General features: G+C 49.2%; 22 non-coding genes across 22 annotated transcripts; all 22 read left to right on the plus strand.

Moving 5' to 3' along the window:
• Window positions 1–136: 136 nt before the first annotated feature.
• Window positions 137–218, plus strand: Trnas-uga. The gene has a single exon. It is a non-coding gene; the product is annotated as a tRNA-Ser (tRNA).
• Window positions 219–798: 580 nt separating this feature from the next.
• Trnaf-gaa lies at window positions 799–871 on the plus strand. Its single transcript has one exon. It is a non-coding gene; the product is annotated as a tRNA-Phe (tRNA).
• A 540-nt stretch (window positions 872–1,411) lies between these two features.
• Window positions 1,412–1,484, plus strand: Trnak-uuu. The gene has a single exon. It is a non-coding gene; the product is annotated as a tRNA-Lys (tRNA).
• Window positions 1,485–1,622: 138 nt separating this feature from the next.
• Trnas-cga lies at window positions 1,623–1,704 on the plus strand. Its single transcript has one exon. It is a non-coding gene; the product is annotated as a tRNA-Ser (tRNA).
• Window positions 1,705–2,444: 740 nt separating this feature from the next.
• Trnas-uga lies at window positions 2,445–2,526 on the plus strand. Its single transcript has one exon. It is a non-coding gene; the product is annotated as a tRNA-Ser (tRNA).
• Window positions 2,527–3,106: 580 nt separating this feature from the next.
• On the plus strand, window positions 3,107–3,179 carry Trnaf-gaa. The gene has a single exon. It is a non-coding gene; the product is annotated as a tRNA-Phe (tRNA).
• A 540-nt stretch (window positions 3,180–3,719) lies between these two features.
• Trnak-uuu lies at window positions 3,720–3,792 on the plus strand. Its single transcript has one exon. It is a non-coding gene; the product is annotated as a tRNA-Lys (tRNA).
• Window positions 3,793–3,930: 138 nt separating this feature from the next.
• On the plus strand, window positions 3,931–4,012 carry Trnas-cga. The gene has a single exon. It is a non-coding gene; the product is annotated as a tRNA-Ser (tRNA).
• Window positions 4,013–4,752: 740 nt separating this feature from the next.
• Window positions 4,753–4,834, plus strand: Trnas-uga. Its single transcript has one exon. It is a non-coding gene; the product is annotated as a tRNA-Ser (tRNA).
• Window positions 4,835–5,414: 580 nt separating this feature from the next.
• Trnaf-gaa lies at window positions 5,415–5,487 on the plus strand. Its single transcript has one exon. It is a non-coding gene; the product is annotated as a tRNA-Phe (tRNA).
• A 540-nt stretch (window positions 5,488–6,027) lies between these two features.
• Trnak-uuu lies at window positions 6,028–6,100 on the plus strand. The gene has a single exon. It is a non-coding gene; the product is annotated as a tRNA-Lys (tRNA).
• A 138-nt stretch (window positions 6,101–6,238) lies between these two features.
• Window positions 6,239–6,320, plus strand: Trnas-cga. Its single transcript has one exon. It is a non-coding gene; the product is annotated as a tRNA-Ser (tRNA).
• Window positions 6,321–7,060: 740 nt separating this feature from the next.
• On the plus strand, window positions 7,061–7,142 carry Trnas-uga. Its single transcript has one exon. It is a non-coding gene; the product is annotated as a tRNA-Ser (tRNA).
• A 580-nt stretch (window positions 7,143–7,722) lies between these two features.
• Trnaf-gaa lies at window positions 7,723–7,795 on the plus strand. The gene has a single exon. It is a non-coding gene; the product is annotated as a tRNA-Phe (tRNA).
• Window positions 7,796–8,335: 540 nt separating this feature from the next.
• Trnak-uuu lies at window positions 8,336–8,408 on the plus strand. The gene has a single exon. It is a non-coding gene; the product is annotated as a tRNA-Lys (tRNA).
• A 138-nt stretch (window positions 8,409–8,546) lies between these two features.
• On the plus strand, window positions 8,547–8,628 carry Trnas-cga. The gene has a single exon. It is a non-coding gene; the product is annotated as a tRNA-Ser (tRNA).
• Window positions 8,629–9,368: 740 nt separating this feature from the next.
• Window positions 9,369–9,450, plus strand: Trnas-uga. The gene has a single exon. It is a non-coding gene; the product is annotated as a tRNA-Ser (tRNA).
• Window positions 9,451–10,030: 580 nt separating this feature from the next.
• Window positions 10,031–10,103, plus strand: Trnaf-gaa. The gene has a single exon. It is a non-coding gene; the product is annotated as a tRNA-Phe (tRNA).
• Window positions 10,104–10,643: 540 nt separating this feature from the next.
• On the plus strand, window positions 10,644–10,716 carry Trnak-uuu. Its single transcript has one exon. It is a non-coding gene; the product is annotated as a tRNA-Lys (tRNA).
• A 138-nt stretch (window positions 10,717–10,854) lies between these two features.
• On the plus strand, window positions 10,855–10,936 carry Trnas-cga. Its single transcript has one exon. It is a non-coding gene; the product is annotated as a tRNA-Ser (tRNA).
• Window positions 10,937–11,676: 740 nt separating this feature from the next.
• Trnas-uga lies at window positions 11,677–11,758 on the plus strand. The gene has a single exon. It is a non-coding gene; the product is annotated as a tRNA-Ser (tRNA).
• A 580-nt stretch (window positions 11,759–12,338) lies between these two features.
• Trnaf-gaa lies at window positions 12,339–12,411 on the plus strand. The gene has a single exon. It is a non-coding gene; the product is annotated as a tRNA-Phe (tRNA).
• The last annotated feature ends 350 nt before the right edge of the window (window positions 12,412–12,761 follow it).

Raw genomic sequence — 12,761 nt, forward strand, 5'->3', positions numbered from 1 at the left:
GTCTGGGCGAAAATTAATACACTTTCGTAACGGCTAATGGAAACTGTACAGGAAAGAGTGAGGCCACGCCGTTTTCTGCCACCAGATTGCTTCTAAAGATGGCGGTTTCAGTTGTCGGGAGTCGCTTCCGCCACCGGCAGTCGTGGCCGAGTGGTTAAGGCGTCTGATTTGAAATCAGATTCCCTCTGGGAGCGTAGGTTCGAGTCCTGCCTACTGCGAAAATTTTCTCGCTCTCAAATGGCGTACGTTCAGCTGCATCCTAGCAGTTGCGTCACTACTAAACACGTGGGTCACCAGCAATGTGCAGTGCTATTTGATCCAGGGCGCAGCGCTACAGTCGCGCCCAGAAGCCGCAGCTCATCTCCGCGTCTCACAGGCGTCCACCAGGTGTTAGTACAAGTGTCGCCTCAGTGGGCAGTGCAGATGTGTCCATTTTAGCTTGCAGACGATGACGTGTGAGCTAACGCAAGTCGAATGTTTTACCGTGTGTATCTGCTAGATACTGCCACTCATACGGTGGAGAGACTCACTCCTTCTTGTGTCTCGTTCTCCGCACACGAGTTGCCCCTGGCATCGATATAGCACGGGTTTTCTAGCGTCAGCGAAGTCAATATTACACGAATCGAGTCGACATGTTTGCTTGTTACGATGACGGAAGAAGAAGAAATGTGTGTGTAACTTCACTGCATCGGCTGCTCGCCTTTCAGCGCCCCTGTGTCTTATCAGACGAAGGTGACTGTGAAATTGGCAACGAGACAGAGTTTAATGAACACATGCAAATGACAACCTTCAACGTCAGCCGAAATAGCTCAGTTGGGAGAGCGTTAGACTGAAGGTGTAAAGGTCCCTGGTTCGATCCCGGGTTTCGGCAGGGATTCGTTTTGATGCGACGCCAATGGAATTACTCTGCGTTTGTGATAATGCAACTACCGCTGACAACAAAAATGACTCTCTCCTGTAGCTGTTCTGGTTGTCTAGTGCATGCCATAAGAGGAACTCACTAGACAACTAACTCCCCTAGAAGCAAAAGAATTAAAAATATCCTACCGACTGCATTCCTTTTTCTGTGTCAGGTGGTGAAGAACGTCTTCAACGGAACCGTGAAATGAGCGAAAGCGTGGGAAACATTGCATTCGAAATGCTTGTGAATTTTCCAATTGCCCACTGAGTGTCGACAAAACACGTAAATTCTCTGCTCCAACGTATGAGACGTAACAACTGGTGCAATTTGTTGTTGCATCATGTGCCAGCAGTCTTCGATAGTGTGTTACGAGCTTAGCGCGATAAGTTTGTAGACAGCATTTAGGCGACGTTTTATTTGTTAACGGCCCCATACAGCGATTGCACAACAGTAAAGGACATGAGTCAATGTATAGTTGTGCGTCGTGGGAGGTTTTGCAGCCTCATGTGAGCCCGGATAGCTCAGTCGGTAGAGCATTAGGCTTTTAACCTAAGGGCCCAGGTTTCAAGTCCCTGTCCAGGCGGAAATTTTAATACTTTGGTAGCGATTCGTCTGGTAGCGGTGGAGACGCTACAGAAAATAATGCAGCTACGCCGTTTTCTGACACCACAGTGCTTTAAACGGTAGCAGTTGCATGTGTCCGGAGAACACCGCGCTAACGGCAGTCGTGGCCGAGTGGTTAAGGCGTCTGACTCGAAATCAGATTCCCTCTGGGAGCGTAGGTTCGAATCCTACCGGCTGCGTGCGATTTTGCGTAAAGAGGAGCAAACATTTTCGCACACATGTGACATGTGTGGGCGAATGCGGGTGCAAACCAGTGACGCCATTCTCAACAAGACGAAAATTTCCGTTTTAAGAATACTGAGTTTTCGCGACGACCGCTGCTTACTCTGGCTATCGGTTCACCTCACACTGACACTGACGCTGGGACTGCAGAAAGCCGTCGCTGAGATCGTGAGTACACAGATGTGCTCGAAAGTGATGGACACAGCGAACATCTCATTTTCTTTTTAAGAATCGCAATTTCAATCACTCGAGTGCGGCAAAAGCAGTGGTGCAGCGTTTCTTTTCTTAAGATCTCGCAGCTGCTTGGAGGTATGTCCATCGTTTTAAGACGACAGAAAACTAGCGTCAGCGGTGCGTCAGTGGGAAGTCGGTGAAGTCGCCATTGGAGCCGTAAGCCAGTAATTACGACATGCGAATCACTCGCACACCACGCAGCTGTACGAAAATGCTCGTGCGTGGGTCCGCATAGCTGAGTCGGTAGAGCGTTAGCTTTTCAACCAAAGGGTCCTGGGTTCAAGTCCCTGTCTGGGCGAAAATTAATACACCTGTGTTCAAGTCCCTGTCTGGGCGAAAATTAATACACTTTCGTAACGGCTAATGGAAACTGTACAGGAAAGAGTGAGGCCACGCCGTTTTCTGCCACCAGATTGCTTCTAAAGATGGCGGTTTCAGTTGTCGGGAGTCGCTTCCGCCACCGGCAGTCGTGGCCGAGTGGTTAAGGCGTCTGATTTGAAATCAGATTCCCTCTGGGAGCGTAGGTTCGAGTCCTGCCTACTGCGAAAATTTTCTCGCTCTCAAATGGCGTACGTTCAGCTGCATCCTAGCAGTTGCGTCACTACTAAACACGTGGGTCACCAGCAATGTGCAGTGCTATTTGATCCAGGGCGCAGCGCTACAGTCGCGCCCAGAAGCCGCAGCTCATCTCCGCGTCTCACAGGCGTCCACCAGGTGTTAGTACAAGTGTCGCCTCAGTGGGCAGTGCAGATGTGTCCATTTTAGCTTGCAGACGATGACGTGTGAGCTAACGCAAGTCGAATGTTTTACCGTGTGTATCTGCTAGATACTGCCACTCATACGGTGGAGAGACTCACTCCTTCTTGTGTCTCGTTCTCCGCACACGAGTTGCCCCTGGCATCGATATAGCACGGGTTTTCTAGCGTCAGCGAAGTCAATATTACACGAATCGAGTCGACATGTTTGCTTGTTACGATGACGGAAGAAGAAGAAATGTGTGTGTAACTTCACTGCATCGGCTGCTCGCCTTTCAGCGCCCCTGTGTCTTATCAGACGAAGGTGACTGTGAAATTGGCAACGAGACAGAGTTTAATGAACACATGCAAATGACAACCTTCAACGTCAGCCGAAATAGCTCAGTTGGGAGAGCGTTAGACTGAAGGTGTAAAGGTCCCTGGTTCGATCCCGGGTTTCGGCAGGGATTCGTTTTGATGCGACGCCAATGGAATTACTCTGCGTTTGTGATAATGCAACTACCGCTGACAACAAAAATGACTCTCTCCTGTAGCTGTTCTGGTTGTCTAGTGCATGCCATAAGAGGAACTCACTAGACAACTAACTCCCCTAGAAGCAAAAGAATTAAAAATATCCTACCGACTGCATTCCTTTTTCTGTGTCAGGTGGTGAAGAACGTCTTCAACGGAACCGTGAAATGAGCGAAAGCGTGGGAAACATTGCATTCGAAATGCTTGTGAATTTTCCAATTGCCCACTGAGTGTCGACAAAACACGTAAATTCTCTGCTCCAACGTATGAGACGTAACAACTGGTGCAATTTGTTGTTGCATCATGTGCCAGCAGTCTTCGATAGTGTGTTACGAGCTTAGCGCGATAAGTTTGTAGACAGCATTTAGGCGACGTTTTATTTGTTAACGGCCCCATACAGCGATTGCACAACAGTAAAGGACATGAGTCAATGTATAGTTGTGCGTCGTGGGAGGTTTTGCAGCCTCATGTGAGCCCGGATAGCTCAGTCGGTAGAGCATTAGGCTTTTAACCTAAGGGCCCAGGTTTCAAGTCCCTGTCCAGGCGGAAATTTTAATACTTTGGTAGCGATTCGTCTGGTAGCGGTGGAGACGCTACAGAAAATAATGCAGCTACGCCGTTTTCTGACACCACAGTGCTTTAAACGGTAGCAGTTGCATGTGTCCGGAGAACACCGCGCTAACGGCAGTCGTGGCCGAGTGGTTAAGGCGTCTGACTCGAAATCAGATTCCCTCTGGGAGCGTAGGTTCGAATCCTACCGGCTGCGTGCGATTTTGCGTAAAGAGGAGCAAACATTTTCGCACACATGTGACATGTGTGGGCGAATGCGGGTGCAAACCAGTGACGCCATTCTCAACAAGACGAAAATTTCCGTTTTAAGAATACTGAGTTTTCGCGACGACCGCTGCTTACTCTGGCTATCGGTTCACCTCACACTGACACTGACGCTGGGACTGCAGAAAGCCGTCGCTGAGATCGTGAGTACACAGATGTGCTCGAAAGTGATGGACACAGCGAACATCTCATTTTCTTTTTAAGAATCGCAATTTCAATCACTCGAGTGCGGCAAAAGCAGTGGTGCAGCGTTTCTTTTCTTAAGATCTCGCAGCTGCTTGGAGGTATGTCCATCGTTTTAAGACGACAGAAAACTAGCGTCAGCGGTGCGTCAGTGGGAAGTCGGTGAAGTCGCCATTGGAGCCGTAAGCCAGTAATTACGACATGCGAATCACTCGCACACCACGCAGCTGTACGAAAATGCTCGTGCGTGGGTCCGCATAGCTGAGTCGGTAGAGCGTTAGGTTTTCAACCAAAGGGTCCTGGGTTCAAGTCCCTGTCTGGGCGAAAATTAATACACCTGTGTTCAAGTCCCTGTCTGGGCGAAAATTAATACACTTTCGTAACGGCTAATGGAAACTGTACAGGAAAGAGTGAGGCCACGCCGTTTTCTGCCACCAGATTGCTTCTAAAGATGGCGGTTTCAGTTGTCGGGAGTCGCTTCCGCCACCGGCAGTCGTGGCCGAGTGGTTAAGGCGTCTGATTTGAAATCAGATTCCCTCTGGGAGCGTAGGTTCGAGTCCTGCCTACTGCGAAAATTTTCTCGCTCTCAAATGGCGTACGTTCAGCTGCATCCTAGCAGTTGCGTCACTACTAAACACGTGGGTCACCAGCAATGTGCAGTGCTATTTGATCCAGGGCGCAGCGCTACAGTCGCCCCCAGAAGCCGCAGCTCATCTCCGCGTCTCACAGGCGTCCACCAGGTGTTAGTACAAGTGTCGCCTCACTGGGCAGTGCAGATGTGTCCATTTTAGCTTGCAGACGATGACGTGTGAGCTAACGCAAGTCGAATGTTTTACCGTGTGTATCTGCTAGATACTGCCACTCATACGGTGGAGAGACTCACTCCTTCTTGTGTCTCGTTCTCCGCACACGAGTTGCCCCTGGCATCGATATAGCACGGGTTTTCTAGCGTCAGCGAAGTCAATATTACACGAATCGAGTCGACATGTTTGCTTGTTACGATGACGGAAGAAGAAGAAATGTGTGTGTAACTTCACTGCATCGGCTGCTCGCCTTTCAGCGCCCCTGTGTCTTATCAGACGAAGGTGACTGTGAAATTGGCAACGAGACAGAGTTTAATGAACACATGCAAATGACAACCTTCAACGTCAGCCGAAATAGCTCAGTTGGGAGAGCGTTAGACTGAAGGTGTAAAGGTCCCTGGTTCGATCCCGGGTTTCGGCAGGGATTCGTTTTGATGCGACGCCAATGGAATTACTCTGCGTTTGTGATAATGCAACTACCGCTGACAACAAAAATGACTCTCTCCTGTAGCTGTTCTGGTTGTCTAGTGCATGCCATAAGAGGAACTCACTAGACAACTAACTCCCCTAGAAGCAAAAGAATTAAAAATATCCTACCGACTGCATTCCTTTTTCTGTGTCAGGTGGTGAAGAACGTCTTCAACGGAACCGTGAAATGAGCGAAAGCGTGGGAAACATTGCATTCGAAATGCTTGTGAATTTTCCAATTGCCCACTGAGTGTCGACAAAACACGTAAATTCTCTGCTCCAACGTATGAGACGTAACAACTGGTGCAATTTGTTGTTGCATCATGTGCCAGCAGTCTTCGATAGTGTGTTACGAGCTTAGCGCGATAAGTTTGTAGACAGCATTTAGGCGACGTTTTATTTGTTAACGGCCCCATACAGCGATTGCACAACAGTAAAGGACATGAGTCAATGTATAGTTGTGCGTCGTGGGAGGTTTTGCAGCCTCATGTGAGCCCGGATAGCTCAGTCGGTAGAGCATTAGGCTTTTAACCTAAGGGCCCAGGTTTCAAGTCCCTGTCCAGGCGGAAATTTTAATACTTTGGTAGCGATTCGTCTGGTAGCGGTGGAGACGCTACAGAAAATAATGCAGCTACGCCGTTTTCTGACACCACAGTGCTTTAAACGGTAGCAGTTGCATGTGTCCGGAGAACACCGCGCTAACGGCAGTCGTGGCCGAGTGGTTAAGGCGTCTGACTCGAAATCAGATTCCCTCTGGGAGCGTAGGTTCGAATCCTACCGGCTGCGTGCGATTTTGCGTAAAGAGGAGCAAACATTTTCGCACACATGTGACATGTGTGGGCGAATGCGGGTGCAAACCAGTGACGCCATTCTCAACAAGACGAAAATTTCCGTTTTAAGAATACTGAGTTTTCGCGACGACCGCTGCTTACTCTGGCTATCGGTTCACCTCACACTGACACTGACGCTGGGACTGCAGAAAGCCGTCGCTGAGATCGTGAGTACACAGATGTGCTCGAAAGTGATGGACACAGCGAACATCTCATTTTCTTTTTAAGAATCGCAATTTCAATCACTCGAGTGCGGCAAAAGCAGTGGTGCAGCGTTTCTTTTCTTAAGATCTCGCAGCTGCTTGGAGGTATGTCCATCGTTTTAAGACGACAGAAAACTAGCGTCAGCGGTGCGTCAGTGGGAAGTCGGTGAAGTCGCCATTGGAGCCGTAAGCCAGTAATTACGACATGCGAATCACTCGCACACCACGCAGCTGTACGAAAATGCTCGTGCGTGGGTCCGCATAGCTGAGTCGGTAGAGCGTTAGGTTTTCAACCAAAGGGTCCTGGGTTCAAGTCCCTGTCTGGGCGAAAATTAATACACCTGTGTTCAAGTCCCTGTCTGGGCGAAAATTAATACACTTTCGTAACGGCTAATGGAAACTGTACAGGAAAGAGTGAGGCCACGCCGTTTTCTGCCACCAGATTGCTTCTAAAGATGGCGGTTTCAGTTGTCGGGAGTCGCTTCCGCCACCGGCAGTCGTGGCCGAGTGGTTAAGGCGTCTGATTTGAAATCAGATTCCCTCTGGGAGCGTAGGTTCGAGTCCTGCCTACTGCGAAAATTTTCTCGCTCTCAAATGGCGTACGTTCAGCTGCATCCTAGCAGTTGCGTCACTACTAAACACGTGGGTCACCAGCAATGTGCAGTGCTATTTGATCCAGGGCGCAGCGCTACAGTCGCCCCCAGAAGCCGCAGCTCATCTCCGCGTCTCACAGGCGTCCACCAGGTGTTAGTACAAGTGTCGCCTCACTGGGCAGTGCAGATGTGTCCATTTTAGCTTGCAGACGATGACGTGTGAGCTAACGCAAGTCGAATGTTTTACCGTGTGTATCTGCTAGATACTGCCACTCATACGGTGGAGAGACTCACTCCTTCTTGTGTCTCGTTCTCCGCACACGAGTTGCCCCTGGCATCGATATAGCACGGGTTTTCTAGCGTCAGCGAAGTCAATATTACACGAATCGAGTCGACATGTTTGCTTGTTACGATGACGGAAGAAGAAGAAATGTGTGTGTAACTTCACTGCATCGGCTGCTCGCCTTTCAGCGCCCCTGTGTCTTATCAGACGAAGGTGACTGTGAAATTGGCAACGAGACAGAGTTTAATGAACACATGCAAATGACAACCTTCAACGTCAGCCGAAATAGCTCAGTTGGGAGAGCGTTAGACTGAAGGTGTAAAGGTCCCTGGTTCGATCCCGGGTTTCGGCAGGGATTCGTTTTGATGCGACGCCAATGGAATTACTCTGCGTTTGTGATAATGCAACTACCGCTGACAACAAAAATGACTCTCTCCTGTAGCTGTTCTGGTTGTCTAGTGCATGCCATAAGAGGAACTCACTAGACAACTAACTCCCCTAGAAGCAAAAGAATTAAAAATATCCTACCGACTGCATTCCTTTTTCTGTGTCAGGTGGTGAAGAACGTCTTCAACGGAACCGTGAAATGAGCGAAAGCGTGGGAAACATTGCATTCGAAATGCTTGTGAATTTTCCAATTGCCCACTGAGTGTCGACAAAACACGTAAATTCTCTGCTCCAACGTATGAGACGTAACAACTGGTGCAATTTGTTGTTGCATCATGTGCCAGCAGTCTTCGATAGTGTGTTACGAGCTTAGCGCGATAAGTTTGTAGACAGCATTTAGGCGACGTTTTATTTGTTAACGGCCCCATACAGCGATTGCACAACAGTAAAGGACATGAGTCAATGTATAGTTGTGCGTCGTGGGAGGTTTTGCAGCCTCATGTGAGCCCGGATAGCTCAGTCGGTAGAGCATTAGGCTTTTAACCTAAGGGCCCAGGTTTCAAGTCCCTGTCCAGGCGGAAATTTTAATACTTTGGTAGCGATTCGTCTGGTAGCGGTGGAGACGCTACAGAAAATAATGCAGCTACGCCGTTTTCTGACACCACAGTGCTTTAAACGGTAGCAGTTGCATGTGTCCGGAGAACACCGCGCTAACGGCAGTCGTGGCCGAGTGGTTAAGGCGTCTGACTCGAAATCAGATTCCCTCTGGGAGCGTAGGTTCGAATCCTACCGGCTGCGTGCGATTTTGCGTAAAGAGGAGCAAACATTTTCGCACACATGTGACATGTGTGGGCGAATGCGGGTGCAAACCAGTGACGCCATTCTCAACAAGACGAAAATTTCCGTTTTAAGAATACTGAGTTTTCGCGACGACCGCTGCTTACTCTGGCTATCGGTTCACCTCACACTGACACTGACGCTGGGACTGCAGAAAGCCGTCGCTGAGATCGTGAGTACACAGATGTGCTCGAAAGTGATGGACACAGCGAACATCTCATTTTCTTTTTAAGAATCGCAATTTCAATCACTCGAGTGCGGCAAAAGCAGTGGTGCAGCGTTTCTTTTCTTAAGATCTCGCAGCTGCTTGGAGGTATGTCCATCGTTTTAAGACGACAGAAAACTAGCGTCAGCGGTGCGTCAGTGGGAAGTCGGTGAAGTCGCCATTGGAGCCGTAAGCCAGTAATTACGACATGCGAATCACTCGCACACCACGCAGCTGTACGAAAATGCTCGTGCGTGGGTCCGCATAGCTGAGTCGGTAGAGCGTTAGCTTTTCAACCAAAGGGTCCTGGGTTCAAGTCCCTGTCTGGGCGAAAATTAATACACCTGTGTTCAAGTCCCTGTCTGGGCGAAAATTAATACACTTTCGTAACGGCTAATGGAAACTGTACAGGAAAGAGTGAGGCCACGCCGTTTTCTGCCACCAGATTGCTTCTAAAGATGGCGGTTTCAGTTGTCGGGAGTCGCTTCCGCCACCGGCAGTCGTGGCCGAGTGGTTAAGGCGTCTGATTTGAAATCAGATTCCCTCTGGGAGCGTAGGTTCGAGTCCTGCCTACTGCGAAAATTTTCTCGCTCTCAAATGGCGTACGTTCAGCTGCATCCTAGCAGTTGCGTCACTACTAAACACGTGGGTCACCAGCAATGTGCAGTGCTATTTGATCCAGGGCGCAGCGCTACAGTCGCGCCCAGAAGCCGCAGCTCATCTCCGCGTCTCACAGGCGTCCACCAGGTGTTAGTACAAGTGTCGCCTCAGTGGGCAGTGCAGATGTGTCCATTTTAGCTTGCAGACGATGACGTGTGAGCTAACGCAAGTCGAATGTTTTACCGTGTGTATCTGCTAGATACTGCCACTCATACGGTGGAGAGACTCACTCCTTCTTGTGTCTCGTTCTCCGCACACGAGTTGCCCCTGGCATCGATATAGCACGGGTTTTCTAGCGTCAGCGAAGTCAATATTACACGAATCGAGTCGACATGTTTGCTTGTTACGATGACGGAAGAAGAAGAAATGTGTGTGTAACTTCACTGCATCGGCTGCTCGCCTTTCAGCGCCCCTGTGTCTTATCAGACGAAGGTGACTGTGAAATTGGCAACGAGACAGAGTTTAATGAACACATGCAAATGACAACCTTCAACGTCAGCCGAAATAGCTCAGTTGGGAGAGCGTTAGACTGAAGGTGTAAAGGTCCCTGGTTCGATCCCGGGTTTCGGCAGGGATTCGTTTTGATGCGACGCCAATGGAATTACTCTGCGTTTGTGATAATGCAACTACCGCTGACAACAAAAATGACTCTCTCCTGTAGCTGTTCTGGTTGTCTAGTGCATGCCATAAGAGGAACTCACTAGACAACTAACTCCCCTAGAAGCAAAAGAATTAAAAATATCCTACCGACTGCATTCCTTTTTCTGTGTCAGGTGGTGAAGAACGTCTTCAACGGAACCGTGAAATGAGCGAAAGCGTGGGAAACATTGCATTCGAAATGCTTGTGAATTTTCCAATTGCCCACTGAGTGTCGACAAAACACGTAAATTCTCTGCTCCAACGTATGAGACGTAACAACTGGTGCAATTTGTTGTTGCATCATGTGCCAGCAGTCTTCGATAGTGTGTTACGAGCTTAGCGCGATAAGTTTGTAGACAGCATTTAGGCGACGTTTTATTTGTTAACGGCCCCATACAGCGATTGCACAACAGTAAAGGACATGAGTCAATGTATAGTTGTGCGTCGTGGGAGGTTTTGCAGCCTCATGTGAGCCCGGATAGCTCAGTCGGTAGAGCATTAGGCTTTTAACCTAAGGGCCCAGGTTTCAAGTCCCTGTCCAGGCGGAAATTTTAATACTTTGGTAGCGATTCGTCTGGTAGCGGTGGAGACGCTACAGAAAATAATGCAGCTACGCCGTTTTCTGACACCACAGTGCTTTAAACGGTAGCAGTTGCATGTGTCCGGAGAACACCGCGCTAACGGCAGTCGTGGCCGAGTGGTTAAGGCGTCTGACTCGAAATCAGATTCCCTCTGGGAGCGTAGGTTCGAATCCTACCGGCTGCGTGCGATTTTGCGTAAAGAGGAGCAAACATTTTCGCACACATGTGACATGTGTGGGCGAATGCGGGTGCAAACCAGTGACGCCATTCTCAACAAGACGAAAATTTCCGTTTTAAGAATACTGAGTTTTCGCGACGACCGCTGCTTACTCTGGCTATCGGTTCACCTCACACTGACACTGACGCTGGGACTGCAGAAAGCCGTCGCTGAGATCGTGAGTACACAGATGTGCTCGAAAGTGATGGACACAGCGAACATCTCATTTTCTTTTTAAGAATCGCAATTTCAATCACTCGAGTGCGGCAAAAGCAGTGGTGCAGCGTTTCTTTTCTTAAGATCTCGCAGCTGCTTGGAGGTATGTCCATCGTTTTAAGACGACAGAAAACTAGCGTCAGCGGTGCGTCAGTGGGAAGTCGGTGAAGTCGCCATTGGAGCCGTAAGCCAGTAATTACGACATGCGAATCACTCGCACACCACGCAGCTGTACGAAAATGCTCGTGCGTGGGTCCGCATAGCTGAGTCGGTAGAGCGTTAGGTTTTCAACCAAAGGGTCCTGGGTTCAAGTCCCTGTCTGGGCGAAAATTAATACACCTGTGTTCAAGTCCCTGTCTGGGCGAAAATTAATACACTTTCGTAACGGCTAATGGAAACTGTACAGGAAAGAGTGAGGCCACGCCGTTTTCTGCCACCAGATTGCTTCTAAAGATGGCGGTTTCAGTTGTCGGGAGTCGCTTCCGCCACCGGCAGTCGTGGCCGAGTGGTTAAGGCGTCTGATTTGAAATCAGATTCCCTCTGGGAGCGTAGGTTCGAGTCCTGCCTACTGCGAAAATTTTCTCGCTCTCAAATGGCGTACGTTCAGCTGCATCCTAGCAGTTGCGTCACTACTAAACACGTGGGTCACCAGCAATGTGCAGTGCTATTTGATCCAGGGCGCAGCGCTACAGTCGCCCCCAGAAGCCGCAGCTCATCTCCGCGTCTCACAGGCGTCCACCAGGTGTTAGTACAAGTGTCGCCTCACTGGGCAGTGCAGATGTGTCCATTTTAGCTTGCAGACGATGACGTGTGAGCTAACGCAAGTCGAATGTTTTACCGTGTGTATCTGCTAGATACTGCCACTCATACGGTGGAGAGACTCACTCCTTCTTGTGTCTCGTTCTCCGCACACGAGTTGCCCCTGGCATCGATATAGCACGGGTTTTCTAGCGTCAGCGAAGTCAATATTACACGAATCGAGTCGACATGTTTGCTTGTTACGATGACGGAAGAAGAAGAAATGTGTGTGTAACTTCACTGCATCGGCTGCTCGCCTTTCAGCGCCCCTGTGTCTTATCAGACGAAGGTGACTGTGAAATTGGCAACGAGACAGAGTTTAATGAACACATGCAAATGACAACCTTCAACGTCAGCCGAAATAGCTCAGTTGGGAGAGCGTTAGACTGAAGGTGTAAAGGTCCCTGGTTCGATCCCGGGTTTCGGCAGGGATTCGTTTTGATGCGACGCCAATGGAATTACTCTGCGTTTGTGATAATGCAACTACCGCTGACAACAAAAATGACTCTCTCCTGTAGCTGTTCTGGTTGTCTAGTGCATGCCATAAGAGGAACTCACTAGACAACTAACTCCCCTAGAAGCAAAAGAATTAAAAATATCCTACCGACTGCATTCCTTTTTCTGTGTCAGGTGGTGAAGAACGTCTTCAACGGAACCGTGAAATGAGCGAAAGCGTGGGAAACATTGCATTCGAAATGCTTGTGAATTTTCCAATTGCCCACTGAGTGTCGACAAAACACGTAAATTCTCTGCTCCAACGTATGAGACGTAACAACTG

Source organism: Schistocerca americana, chromosome 3 (assembly GCF_021461395.2).
Source record: "Schistocerca americana isolate TAMUIC-IGC-003095 chromosome 3, iqSchAmer2.1, whole genome shotgun sequence".
Taxonomy (NCBI): domain Eukaryota; kingdom Metazoa; phylum Arthropoda; class Insecta; order Orthoptera; family Acrididae; genus Schistocerca; species Schistocerca americana.